General features: G+C 33.2%; 11 non-coding genes across 11 annotated transcripts; all 11 read right to left on the reverse strand.

Annotated features, from left to right (window-relative positions):
- Positions 1 to 13: 13 nt before the first annotated feature.
- Positions 14 to 177, reverse strand: LOC137397853 (U1 spliceosomal RNA). The gene has a single exon (XR_010978898.1). It is a non-coding gene; the product is annotated as a U1 spliceosomal RNA (small nuclear RNA).
- A 1,212-nt stretch (positions 178 to 1,389) lies between these two features.
- LOC137397796 (U1 spliceosomal RNA) lies at positions 1,390 to 1,553 on the reverse strand. Its single transcript, XR_010978845.1, has one exon. It is a non-coding gene; the product is annotated as a U1 spliceosomal RNA (small nuclear RNA).
- A 1,195-nt stretch (positions 1,554 to 2,748) lies between these two features.
- On the reverse strand, positions 2,749 to 2,912 carry LOC137397858 (U1 spliceosomal RNA). Its single transcript, XR_010978902.1, has one exon. It is a non-coding gene; the product is annotated as a U1 spliceosomal RNA (small nuclear RNA).
- Positions 2,913 to 4,116: 1,204 nt separating this feature from the next.
- On the reverse strand, positions 4,117 to 4,280 carry LOC137397696 (U1 spliceosomal RNA). Its single transcript, XR_010978749.1, has one exon. It is a non-coding gene; the product is annotated as a U1 spliceosomal RNA (small nuclear RNA).
- Positions 4,281 to 5,483: 1,203 nt separating this feature from the next.
- LOC137397859 (U1 spliceosomal RNA) lies at positions 5,484 to 5,647 on the reverse strand. Its single transcript, XR_010978903.1, has one exon. It is a non-coding gene; the product is annotated as a U1 spliceosomal RNA (small nuclear RNA).
- Positions 5,648 to 6,850: 1,203 nt separating this feature from the next.
- On the reverse strand, positions 6,851 to 7,014 carry LOC137397782 (U1 spliceosomal RNA). Its single transcript, XR_010978832.1, has one exon. It is a non-coding gene; the product is annotated as a U1 spliceosomal RNA (small nuclear RNA).
- A 1,209-nt stretch (positions 7,015 to 8,223) lies between these two features.
- Positions 8,224 to 8,387, reverse strand: LOC137397824 (U1 spliceosomal RNA). The gene has a single exon (XR_010978872.1). It is a non-coding gene; the product is annotated as a U1 spliceosomal RNA (small nuclear RNA).
- A 1,214-nt stretch (positions 8,388 to 9,601) lies between these two features.
- On the reverse strand, positions 9,602 to 9,765 carry LOC137397814 (U1 spliceosomal RNA). Its single transcript, XR_010978862.1, has one exon. It is a non-coding gene; the product is annotated as a U1 spliceosomal RNA (small nuclear RNA).
- A 1,203-nt stretch (positions 9,766 to 10,968) lies between these two features.
- On the reverse strand, positions 10,969 to 11,132 carry LOC137397726 (U1 spliceosomal RNA). The gene has a single exon (XR_010978777.1). It is a non-coding gene; the product is annotated as a U1 spliceosomal RNA (small nuclear RNA).
- Positions 11,133 to 12,344: 1,212 nt separating this feature from the next.
- On the reverse strand, positions 12,345 to 12,508 carry LOC137397727 (U1 spliceosomal RNA). The gene has a single exon (XR_010978778.1). It is a non-coding gene; the product is annotated as a U1 spliceosomal RNA (small nuclear RNA).
- Positions 12,509 to 13,719: 1,211 nt separating this feature from the next.
- On the reverse strand, positions 13,720 to 13,883 carry LOC137397789 (U1 spliceosomal RNA). The gene has a single exon (XR_010978838.1). It is a non-coding gene; the product is annotated as a U1 spliceosomal RNA (small nuclear RNA).
- Between the last annotated feature and the right edge of the window lie 470 nt (positions 13,884 to 14,353).

Raw genomic sequence — 14,353 nt, forward strand, 5'->3', positions numbered from 1 at the left:
GTCATTATATTTTTAGGGGATAGCGCGAACGCAGTCCCCCACTACCAAAAATTATGCACCCGAGTTACCCACATTTGGGATAATCGCAGGCGTCAACCAAACCGAAGTGCAATGGTAAGGCCTCTTCCTGAGGAATCCACCTTCTTGATCATGGATATCCTTGTGCCAGGTAAGTATGAGTTGTGCTACCCTAGACATGTTAGTAGACTAAGCCATGCGCAAGTATAATGAAGTGTCAAAACAAAGTTTTACGCTTTCCGAAATTAAACTTTGTTTATTGTTTCAAATATATTTTGAAATAAATTGAGTCATTTGTTATGAATTAATTGAATAACTAGATGAAAACACGCTTATACATAAAACAATCTTTTTGGATTGACAATAGACAGGGGAAACGATTTTAAAATATGAAATCCATTAAATAAATAACTAGTTTAAAATGAAAAAATGACGGTTTAAATTTAACTTTGGGCAATCGCCAATATTAGATCTTTCTAGTATAATTAAAATATAACAAACAACTTCAAAGTAACAATGGAATAAACACATGAATCAACATCGAATAACATCTTATAATAACTTAGTCAAAGTTTCGACAATACAAAACAATCACCAATGACAAACGTCTACACTCATCCGTGTTTGTTTCATCACAAAGTCGACATCAGATAACCTTAGACCCATGGTGAGTTGGCTGTTTAGGGTCATTAATGTTTTCTTGTGCTGCTTTTCAACTGTCGATTATAACAGTTTCAGTTCATAGTTACGTAAATATTGTAAACTTTCAATTTGATTGCTGCCTGTTTATGAACCATGCTTCCAATAGAGAACCAATATGGAAGCAGTGTTGTGAAAACGGCCTCGCTTCGATTGAACACTATCTACAGAAGTTAGCCATTTCAAAACTTTCCAACCTATTTGAATCCTTAATACAAAATGATCAGTCGAAAGGCGTCCACAAACTAGTTCTAATATTGTCACAATAATATGAATATCAATTAACTTTTTTTGCTATTGCTGTAGTGTTTGCTACGATTTTACTAAAGGAGTACCTGGGAAAATCGATTATCTCAATCATCAATATTATAGTCTCGTTAAACGTCTTTATTATATCCATTGTTTTATTTTATTAATTCAAAATGTGGTTTTTAATCTGAACTTAAAGAACTTCAATGAAAATTAAAAAATAATTTTCAGGAACACTACTGTATCAGCCCTTTTTTTATAGCGTATATAGAACTTTAATAGGTTTAAACATGAAGATATCGTTATATTTTGCACCGGCTGAAATCTGATTTGTCAGCCCAGCTGACCTGTTGACAAAGCGGCTATACTGTTTACAGCTATAGCTGTCAGAAAACAATCTGTAGATTCTTGTCATTATATTTTTAGGGGATAGCGCGAACGCATTCCCCCACTACCAAAAGTTATGCACCCGAGTTACCCACATTTGGGATAATCGCAGGCGTCAACCAAACCGAAGTGCAATGGTAAGGCCTCTTCCCGAGGAATCCACCTTCTTGATCATGGATATCCCTGTGCCAGGTAAGTATGAGTTGTGCTACCCTAGACATGTTAGTAGACTAAGCCATGCGCAAGTATAATGCAGTGTCAAAACAAAGTTTTACGCTTTCCGAAATTAAACTTTGTTTATTGTTTCAATTATACTTTGAAAAAACTGAATAATTTGTTATGAATTAATTGAATACCTAGGTGAAAACACGCTTATACATAAAACAATATTTGTGGATTGACAATAAACCGGAGAAATGATTTTAAAATATGAAATCCATTAAATAAATAACTAGTTTAAAATGAAAAAATGACGGTTTAAATTTAACTTTGGGCATTCGCCAATATTACATATTTCTAATATAATTAAAATATAACAAACAACTTCAAAGTAACAATGGAATAAACACATGAATCAACATCGAATAACATCTTATAATAACTTAGTCAAATTTTCGACAATACAAAACAATCACCAATGACAAACGTCTACACTCATCCGTGTTTGTTTCATCACAAAGTCGACATCAGATAACCTTAGAACCATGGTGAGTCGGCTGTTTAGGGTCATTAATGTTTTCTTGTGTTGCTTTTCAACTGTCGATTATAACAGTTGCAGTTCACAGTTACGTAAATATTGTAAACTTTCAATTTGATTGCTGCCTGTTTATGAACCATGCTTCCAATAGAGAATCAATATATAAGAAGTGTTGTGAAAACGGCCTCTCTTCAATTGAACACTACCGACGGAAGATAACTATTTCAAAACTTTCCAACCTTTTTGAATCCTTAATACAAAATGATCAGTAGAAAGGGGTCCACAAATTAGTTGTAATATTGTCACAATAACATGAATATCAATTAACTTTTTTTGTTATTGCTGTAGTGTTTGCTACTAAAGGAGTACCTAGGTAGATCGATTATCTCAATCATCAATATTATAGTCTCGTTAAACGTCTTAATCATATCCATTGTTTTATTTTATTAATTCAAAATGTGGTTTTTAATCTGAACTTAAGGAACTTTAATGAAAAATAATTTTCAGGCACACTACTGTATCAGCCCTTTTTTATTGCGTATATAGAATTTTAATAGGTTTAAACATGAAAATATCGTTATATTTTGCACCGGCCGAAATCTGATTTGTCAGCGCAGCTGACCTGTTGACAAAGCGGCTATACTGTTTACAGCTATAGCTGTCAGAAAACAATCTGTAGATTTTTGCCATTATATTTTTAGGGGATAGCGCGAACGCAGTCCCCCACTACCAAAAATTATGCACCCGAGTTACCCACATTTGGGATAATCGCAGGCGTCAACCAAACCGAAGTGCAATGGTAAGGCCTCTTCCTGAGGAATCCACCTTCTTGATCATGGATATCCCTGTGCCAGGTAAGTATGAGTTGTGCTACCCTAGACATGTTAGTAGACTAAGCCATCCGCAAGTATAATGCAGTGTCAAAACAAAGTTTTACGCTTTCCGAAATTAAACTTTGTTTATTGTTTCAAATATATTTTGAAATAAATTGAGTCATTTGTTATGAATTAATTGAATAACTAGATGAAAACACGCTTATACATAAAACAATCTTTATGGATTGACAATAGACAGGGGAAACGATTTTAAAATATAAAATCCATTAAATAAATAACTAGTTTAAAATGAAAAAATGACGGTTTAAATTTAACTTTGGGCATTCGCCAATATTAGATATTTCTAATATAATTAAAATATAACAAACAACTTCAAAGTAACAATGGAATAAACACATGAATCAACATCGAATAACATCTTATAATAACTTCGTCAAATTTTCGACAATACAAAACAATCACCAATGACAAACGTCTACACTCATCCGTGTTTGTTTCATCACAAAGTCGACATCAGATAACCTTAGACCCATGGTGAGTCGGCTGTTTAGGGTCATTAATGTTTTCTTGGGCTGCTTTTCAACTGTCGATTATAACAGTTGCAGTTCATAGTTACGTAAATATTGTAAACTTTCAATTTGATTGCTGCCTGTTTATGAACCATGCTTCCAATAGAGAACCAATATAGAAGCAGTGTTGTGAAAACGGCCTCGCTTCAATTGAACACTATCTACAGAAGTTAGCCATTTCAAAACTTTCCAACCTTTTTGAATCCTCAATACAAAATGATCAGTAGAAAGGCGTCTACAAACTAGTTCTAATATTGTCACAATAATATGAATATCAATTAACCTTTTTTGTTATTGCTGTAGTGTTTGCTACGATTTTACTAAAGGAGTACCTGGGAAAATCGATTATCTCAATCATCAATATTATAGTCTCGTTAAACGTCTTAATCATATCCATTGTTTTATTTTATTAATTCAAAATGTGGTTTTTAATCTGAACTTAAGGAACTTTAATGAAAAATAATTTTCAGGCACACTACTGTATCAGCCCTTTTTTATTGCGTATATAGAATTTTAATAGGTTTCAACATGAAAATATCGTTATATTTTGCACCGGCTGAAATCTGATTTGTCAGCGCAGCTGACCTGTTGACAAGGCGGCTATACTGTTTACAGCTATAGCTGTCAGAAATCAATCTGTAGATTTTTGCCATTATACTTTTAGGGGATAGCGCGAACGCAGTCCCCCACTACCAAAAATTATGCACCCGAGTTACCCACATTTGGGATAATCGCAGGCGTCAACCAAACCGAAGTGCAATGGTAAGGCCTCTTCCTGAGGAATCCACCTTTTTGATCATGGATATCCTTGTGCCAGGTAAGTATGAGTTGTGCTACCCTAGACATGTTAGTAGACTAAGCCATGCGCAAGTATAATGCAGTGTCAAAACAAATTTTTACGCTTTCCGAAATTAAACTTTGTTTATTGTTTCAAATATACTTTGAAAAAACTGAATAATTTGTTATGAATTAATTGAATACCTAGATGAAAACACACTTATACATAAAACAATATTTGCAGATTGACAATAAACAAGGGAAACGATTTTAAAATATGAAATCCATTAAATAAATAACTAGTTTAAAATGAAAAAATGACGGTTTAAATTTAACTTTGGGCATTCGCCAATATTAGATATTTCTAATATAATTAAAATATAACAAACAACTTCAAAGTAACAATGGAATAAACACATGAATCAACATCGAATAACATCTTATAATAACTTAGTCAAAGTTTCGACAATACAAAACAATCACCAATGACAAACGTCTACACTCATCCGCGTTTGTTTCATCGCAAAGTCGACATCAGATAACCTTAGAACCATGGTGAGTCGGCTGTTTAGGGTCATTAATGTTTTCTTGTGTTGCTTTTCAACTGTCGATTATAACAGTTGCCGTTCATAGTTCTGTAAATATTGTCAACTTTCAATTTGATTGCTGCCTGTTTATGAACCATGCTTCCAATAGAGAACCAATATAGAAGAAGTGTTGTGAAAACGGCCTCTCTTCAATTGAACACTACCGACGGAAGATAACTATTTCAAAACTTTCCAACCTATTTGAATCCATAATACAACATGATCAGTAGAAAGGCGTCCACAAACTAGTTCTAATATTGTCACAATAATATGAATATCAATTAACCTTTTTTGTTATTGCTGTAGTGTTTGCTACGATTTTACTAAAGGAGTACCTGGGAAAATCGATTATCTCAATCATCAATATTATAGTCTCGTTAAACGTCTTAATCATATCCATTGTTTTATTTTATTAATTCAAAATGTGGTTTTTAATCTGAACTTAAGGAACTTTAATGAAAAATAATTTTCAGGCACAATACTGTATCAGCCCTTTTTTATTGCGTATATAGAATTTTAATAGGTTTAAACATGAAAATATCGTTACATTTTGCACCGGCCGAAATCTGATTTGTCAGCGCAGCTGACCTGTTGACAAAGCGGCTATACTGTTTACAGCTATAGCTGTCAGAAATCAATCTGTAGATTTTTGCCATTATATTTTTAGGGGATAGCGCGAACGCAGTCCCCCACTACCAAAAATTATGCACCCGAGTTACCCACATTTGGGATAATCGCAGGCGTCAACCAAACCGAAGTGCAATGGTAAGGCCTCTTCCTGAGGAATCCACCTTCTTGATCATGGATATCCCTGTGCCAGGTAAGTATGAGTTGTGCTACCATAGACATCTTAGTAGACTAAGCCATGCGCAAGTATAATGCAGTGTCAAAACAAAGTTTTACGCTTTCCGAAATTAAACTTTGTTTATTGTTTCAAAGATATTTTGAAATAAATTGAGTCATTTGTTATGAATTAATTGAATAACTAGATGAAAACACGCTTATACATAAAACAATCTTTGTGGATTGACAATAGACAGGGGAAACGATTTTAAAATATGAAATCCATTAAATAAATAACTAGTTTAAAATGAAAAAATGACGGTTTAAATTTAACTTTGGGCATTCGCCAATATTACATATTTCTAATATAATTAAAATATAACAAACAACTTCAAAGTAACAATGGAATAAACACATGAATCAACATCGAATAACATCTTATAATAACTTAGTCAAATTTTCGACAATACAAAACAATCACCAATGACAAACGTCTACACTCATCCGTGTTTGTTTCATCACAAAGTCGACATCAGATAACCTTAGACCCATGGTGAGTCGGCTGTTTAGGGTCATTAATGTTTTCTTGTGCTGCTTTTCAACTGTCGATTATAACAGTTGCAGTTCATAGTTACGTAAATATTGTAAACTTTCAATTTGATTGCTGCCTGTTTATGAACCATGCTTCCAATAGAGAACCAATATAGAAGCAGCGTTGTGAAAACGGCCTCGCTTCTATTGAACACTATCTACAGAAGTTAGCCATTTCAAAACTTTCCAACCTATTTGAATCCTTAATACAAAATGATCAGTAGAAAGGCGTCCACAAATTAGTTGTAATATTGTCACAATAACATGAATATCAATTAACTTTTTTTGTTATTGCTGTAGTGTTTGCTACTAAAGGAGTACCTAGGAGGATCGATTATCTCAATCATCAATATTATAGTCTCGTTAAACGTCTTAATCATATCCATTGTTTTATTTTATTAATTCAAAATGTGGTTTTTAATCTGAACTTAAGGAACTTTAATGAAAAATGAAAAATAATTTGCAGGAACACTACTGTATCAGTCCTTTTTTATAGCGTATATAGAATTTTAATAGGTTTAAACATGAAAATATCGTTATATTTTGCACCGGCTGAATTCTGATTTGGCAGCGCAGCTGACCTGTTGACAAAGCGGCTATACTGTTTACAGCTATAGCTGTCAGAAAACAATCTGTAGGATTTTGTCATTATATTTTTAGGGGATAGCGCGAACGCAGTCCCCCACTACCAAAAATTATGCACCCGAGTTACCCACATTTGGGATAATCGCAGGCGTCAACCAAACCGAAGTGCAATGGTAAGGCCTCTTCCTGAGGAATCCACCTTCTTGATCATGGATATTCCTGTGCCAGGTAAGTATGAGTTGTGCTACCCTAGACATGTTAGTAGACTAAGCCATGCGCAAGTATAATGCAGTGTCAAAACAAGTTTTTACGCTTTCCGAAATTAAACTTTGTTTATTGTTTCAAATATACTTTGAAAAAACTGATTAATTTGTTATGAATTAATTGAATACCTAGATGAAAACACGCTTATACTTAAAACAATATTTGCGGATTGACAATAGACAGGGAAAACGATTTTAAAATATGAAATCCATTAAATAAATAACTAGCTTAAAATGAAAAAATGACGGTTTAAATTTAACTTTGGGCATTCGCCAATATTAGATATTTCTAATATAATTAAAATATAACAAACAACTTCAAAGTAACAATGGAATAAACACATGAATCAACATCGCATAACATCTTATAATAACTTAGTCAAATTTTCGACAATACAAAACAATCACCAATGACAAACGTCTACAATCATCCGTGTTTGTTTCATCACAAAGTCGACATCAGATAACCTTAGAACCATGATGAGTCGGCTGTTTAGGGTTTTAATGTTTTCTTGTGTTGCTTTTCAACTGTCGATTATAACAGTTGCAGTTCATAGTTACGTAAATATTGTAAACTTTCAAATTGATTGCTGCCTGTTTATGAACCATGCTTCCAATAGAGAACCATTATAGAAGAAGTGTTGTGAAAACTGCCGCTCTTCAATTGAACACTACCTACAGAAGATAGCCACTTCAAAACTTTTCAACCTATTTGAATCAATAATACAAAATGATCAGTAAAAAGGCGTCCAGAAACTAGTTCTAATATTGTCACAATAACATGAATATCAATTAACTTTTTTTGTTATTGCTGTAGTGTTTGTTACGATTTTACTAAAGGAGTACCTAGGATGATCGATTATCTCAATCATCAATATTATAGTCTCGTTAAACGTCTTAATCATATCCATTGTTTTATTTTATTAATTCAAAATGTGGTTTTTAATCTGAACTTAAAGAACTTTAATGTAAAATGAAAAATAATTTTCAGGAACACTACTGTATCAGCCCTTTTTTATAGCGTATAAAGAATTTTAATAGGTTTCAACATGAAAATATCGTTATATTTTGCACCGGCTGGAATCTGATTTGTCAGCGCAGCTGACCTGTTGACAAAGCGGCTATACTGTTTACAGCTATAGCTGTCAGAAAACAATCTGTAGATTTTTGTCATTATATTTTTAGGGGATAAGGCGAACGCAGTCCCCCACTACCAAAAATTGTGCACCGGAGGTACCCACATTTGGGATAATCGCAGGCGTCAACCAAACCGAAGTGCAATGGTAAGGCCTCTTCCTGAGGAATCCACCTTCTTGATCATGAATATCCCTGTGCCAGGTAAGTATGAGACGAGCTACCCTAGACATGTTACTAGACTAAGCCATGCGCAAGTATAATGCAGTGTCAAAACAAAGTTTTACGCTTTTCGAAATTAAACTTTGCTTATTGTTTCAAATTTACTTTGAAAAAACTGAATAATTTGTTATGAATTAATTGAATAACTAGATGAAAACACGCTTATACATAAAACGATCTTTGCAGATTGACAATAGACAGGAAAACGATTTTAAAATTTGAAATAGATTAAATAAATAATTAGTTTAAAGTGAAAAAATGACGGTTTAAATTTAACTTTGGGCATTCGCCAATATTACGGTAGATACTTCTAATATAATCAAAATATAACAAACAACTTCAAAGTAACAATGGAATAAACACATGAATCAACATCGAAAAACATCTTATAATAACTTAGTCAAATTTTCGACAATACAAAACAATCACCAATGACAAACGTCTACAATCATCCGTGTTTGTTTCATCACAAAGTCGACATCAGATAACCTTAGAACCATGGTGAGTCGGCTGTTTAGGGTCATTAATGTTTTCTTGTGTTGCTTTTCAACTGTCGATTATAACAGTTGCAGTTCATAGTTACGTAAATATTGTAAACTTTCAATTTGATTGCTGCCTGTTTATGAACCATGCTTCCAATAGAGAACCATTATAGAAGAAGTGTTGTGAAAACGGCCTCTCTTCAATTGAACACTACCGATGGAAGATAACTATTTCAAAACTTTCCAACCTATTTGAATCCATAATACAAAATGATCAGGAGAAAGGCATCCGCAAACTAGTTCTAATATTGTCACAATAATATGAATATCAATTAACTTTTTTTGTTATTGCTGTAGTGTTTGCTACGATTTTACTAAAGGAGTACCTGGGAAAATCGATTATGTCAATCATCAATATTATAGTCTCGTTTAACATCCTAATCGTATCCATTGTTTTATTTTACTAATTCAAAATGTGGTTTTTAATCTGAACTTAAGGAACTCTAATGAAAAATGAAAAATAATTTTCAGGAACACTACTGTATCAGCCCTTTTTTATAGCGTATATAGAATTTTAATAGGTTTCAACATGAAAATATCGTTATATTTTGCACCGGCTGAAATCTGATTTGTCAGCCCAGCTGACCTGTTGACAAAGCGGCTATACTGTTTACAGCTATAGCTGTCAGAAAACAATCTGTAGATTTTTGTCATTATATTTTTAGGGGATAGCGCGAACGCAGTCCCCCCTTACCAAAAATTATGCACCCGAGTTACCCACATTTGGGATAATCGCAGGCGTCAACCAAACCGAAGTATAATGGTAAGGCCTCTTCCTGAGGAATCCACCTTCTTGATCATGGATATCCTTGTGCCAGGTAAGTATGAGTTGTGCTACCCTAGACATGTTAGTAGACTAAGCCATGCGCAAGTATAATGCAGTGTCAAAACAAAGTTTTACGCTTTTCGAAATTAAACTTTGCTTATTGTTTCAAATTTACTTTGAAAAAACTGAATAATTTGCTATGAATTAATTGAATACCTAGATGAAAACACGCTTATACATAAAACAATCTTTGCGGGTTGACAATAGACAGGGGAAACGATTTTAAAATATGAAATCCATTAAATAAATAACTAGTTTAAAATGAAAAAATGATGGTTTAAATTTAACTTTGGGCATTCGCCAATATTACATATTTCTAATATAATTAAAATATAACAAACAACTTCAAAGTAACAATGGAATAAACACATGAATCAACATCGAATAACATCTTATAATAACTTAGTCAAATTTTCGACAATACAAAACAATCACCAATGACAAACGTCTACACTCATCCGTGTTTGTTTCATCACAAAGTCGACATCAGATAACCTTAGAACCATGGTGAGTCGGCTGTTTAGGGTCATTAATGTTTTCTTGTGTTGCTTTTCAACTGTCGATTATAACAGTTTCAGTTCATAGTTACGTAAATATTGTAAACTTTCAATTTGATTGTTGCCTGTTTATGAACCATGCTTCCAATAGAGAACCAATATAGAAGCAGTGTTGTGAAAACGGCCTCGCTTCAATTGAACACTATCTACAGAAGTTAGCCATTTCAAAACTTTCCAACCTATTTGAATCCATAATACAAAATGATCAGTAGAAAGGGGTCCAAAAGCTATTTCTAATATTGTCACAATAACATGAATATCAATTAACTTTTTTTGTTATTGCTGTAGTGTTTGCTACGATTTTACTAAAGGAGTACCTGGGAAAATCGATTATCTCAATCATCAATATTATAGTCTCGTTAAACGTCTTAATCATATCCATTGTTTTATTTTATTAATTCAAAATGTGGTTTTTAATCTGAACTTAAGGAACTTTAATGAAAAATAATTTTCAGGAACACTACTGTATCAGCCCTTTTTTATAGCGTTTATAGAATTTTAATAGGTTTGAACATGAAAATATCGTTATATTTTGCACCGGCTGAAATCTGATTTGTCAGCGCAGCTGACCTGTTGACAAAGCGGCTATACTGTTTACAGCTATAGCTGTCAGAAAACAATCTGTAGATTTTTGCCATTATATTTTTAGGGGATAGCGCGAACGCAGTCCCCCACTACCAAAAGTTATGCACCCGAGTTACCCACATTTGGGATAATCGCAGGCGTCAACCAAACCGAAGTGCAATGGTAAGGCCTCTTCCTGAGGAATCCACCTTCTTGATCATGGATATCCCTGTGCCAGGTAAGTATGAGTTGTGCTACCCTAGACATGTTAGTAGACTAAGCCATGCGCAAGTATAATGCAGTGTCAAAACAAATTTTTACGCTAATCGAAATTAAACTTTGTTAATTGTTTCAAATATATTTTGAAATAAATTGAGTCATTTGTTATGAATTAATTGAATAACTAGATGAAAACACGCTTATACATAAAACAATCTTTTTGGATTGACAATAGACAGGGGAAACGATTTTAAAATATGAAATCCATTAAATAAATAACTAGTTTAAAATGAAAAAATGACGGTTTAAATTTAACTTTGGGCAATCGCCAATATTAGATCTTTCTAGTATAATTAAAATATAACAAACAACTTCAAAGTAACAATGGAATAAACACATGAATCAACATCGAATAACATCTTATAATAACTTAGTCAAAGTTTCGACAATACAAAACAATCACCAATGACAAACGTCTACACTCATCCGTGTTTGTTTCATCACAAAGTCGACATCAGATAACCTTAGACCCATGGTGAGTTGGCTGTTTAGGGTCATTAATGTTTTCTTGTGCTGCTTTTCAACTGTCGATTATAACAGTTTCAGTTCATAGTTACGTAAATATTGTAAACTTTCAATTTGATTGCTGCCTGTTTATGAACCATGCTTCCAATAGAGAACCAATATGGAAGCAGTGTTGTGAAAACGGCCTCGCTTCGATTGAACACTATCTACAGAAGTTAGCCATTTCAAAACTTTCCAACCTATTTGAATCCTTAATACAAAATGATCAGTCGAAAGGCGTCCACAAACTAGTTCTAATATTGTCACAATAATATGAATATCAATTAACTTTTTTTGCTATTGCTGTAGTGTTTGCTACGATTTTACTAAAGGAGTACCTGGGAAAATCGATTATCTCAATCATCAATATTATAGTCTCGTTAAACGTCTTTATTATATCCATTGTTTTATTTTATTAATTCAAAATGTGGTTTTTAATCTGAACTTAAAGAACTTCAATGAAAATTAAAAAATAATTTTCAGGAACACTACTGTATCAGCCCTTTTTTTATAGCGTATATAGAACTTTAATAGGTTTAAACATGAAGATATCGTTATATCTTGCACCGGCTGAAATCTGATTTGTCAGCCCAGCTGACCTGTTGACAAAGCGGCTATACTGTTTACAGCTATAGCTGTCAGAAAACAATCTGTAGATTCTTGTCATTATATTTTTAGGGGATAGCGCGAACGCAGTCCCCCACTACCAAAAGTTATGCACCCGAGTTACCCACATTTGGGATAATCGCAGGCGTCAACCAAACCGAAGTGCAATGGTAAGGCCTCTTCCTGAGGAATCCACCTTCTTGATCATGGATATCCCTGTGCCAGGTAAGTATGAGTTGTGCTACCCTAGACATGTTAGTAGACTAAGCCATGCGCAAGTATAATGCAGTGTCAAAACAAATTTTTACGCTAATCGAAATTAAACTTTGTTAATTGTTTCAAATATATTTTGAAATAAATTGAGTCATTTGTTATGAATTAATTGAATAACTAGATGAAAACACGCTTATACATAAAACAATCTTTTTGGATTGACAATAGACAGGGGAAACGATTTTAAAATATGAAATCCATTAAATAAATAACTAGTTTAAAATGAAAAAATGACGGTTTAAATTTAACTTTGGGCAATCGCCAATATTAGATCTTTCTAGTATAATTAAAATATAACAAACAACTTCAAAGTAACAATGGAATAAACACATGAATCAACATCGAATAACATCTTATAATAACTTAGTCAAAGTTTCGACAATACAAAACAATCACCAATGACAAACGTCTACACTCATCCGTGTTTGTTTCATCACAAAGTCGACATCAGATAACCTTAGACCCATGGTGAGTTGGCTGTTTAGGGTCATTAATGTTTTCTTGTGCTGCTTTTCAACTGTCGATTATAACAGTTTCAGTTCATAGTTACGTAAATATTGTAAACTTTCAATTTGATTGCTGCCTGTTTATGAACCATGCTTCCAATAGAGAACCAATATGGAAGCAGTGTTGTGAAAACGGCCTCGCTTCGATTGAACACTATCTACAGAAGTTAGCCATTTCAAAACTTTCCAACCTATTTGAATCCTTAATACAAAATGATCAGTCGAAAGGCGTCCACAAACTAGTTCTAATATTGTCACAATAATATGAATATCAATTAACTTTTTTTGCTATTGCTGTAGTGTTTGCTACGATTTTACTAAAGGAGTACCTGGGAAAATCGATTATCTCAATCATCAATATTATAGTCTCGTTAAACGTCTTTATTATATCCATTGTTTTATTTTATTAATTCAAAATGTGGTTTTTAATCTGAACTTAAAGAACTTCAATGAAAATTAAAAAATAATTTTCAGGAACACTACTGTATCAGCCCTTTTTTATAGCGTATATAGAACTTTAATAGGTTTAAACATGAAGATATCGTTATATTTTGCACCGGCTGAAATCTGATTTGTCAGCCCAGCTGACCTGTTGACAAAGCGGCTATACTGTTTACAGCTATAGCTGTCAGAAAACAATCTGTAGATTCTTGTCATTATATTTTTAGGGGATAGCGCGAACGCAGTCCCCCACTACCAAAAGTTATGCACCCGAGTTACCCACATTTGGGATAATCGCAGGCGTCAACCAAACCGAAGTGCAATGGAAAGGCCTCTTCCTGAGGAATCCACCTTCTTGATCATGGATATCCCTGTGCCAGGTAAGTATGAGTTGTGCTACCCTAGACATGTTAGTAGACTAAGCCATGCGCAAGTATAATGCAGTGTCAAAACAAAGTTTTACGCTTTCCGAAATTAAACTTTGTTTATTGTTTCAAATATACTTTGAAAAAACTGAATAATTTGTTATGAATTAATTGAATACCTAGGTGAAAACACGCTTATACATAAAACAATATTTGTGGATTGACAATAAACCGGAGAAACGATTTTAAAATATGAAATCCATTAAATAAATAACTAGTTTAAAATGAAAAAATGACGGTTTAAATTTAACTTTGGGCATTCGCCAATATTACATATTTCTAATATAATTAAAATATAACAAACAACTTCAAAGTAACAATGGAATAAACACATGAATCAACATCGAATAACATCTTATAATAACTTAGTCAAAGTTTCGACAATACAAAACAATCACCAATGACAAACGTCTACACTCATCCGTGTTTGTTT

The sequence above is a fragment of the Watersipora subatra genome, chromosome 5, assembly GCF_963576615.1.
Source record: "Watersipora subatra chromosome 5, tzWatSuba1.1, whole genome shotgun sequence".
NCBI lineage: Eukaryota > Metazoa > Bryozoa > Gymnolaemata > Cheilostomatida > Watersiporidae > Watersipora > Watersipora subatra.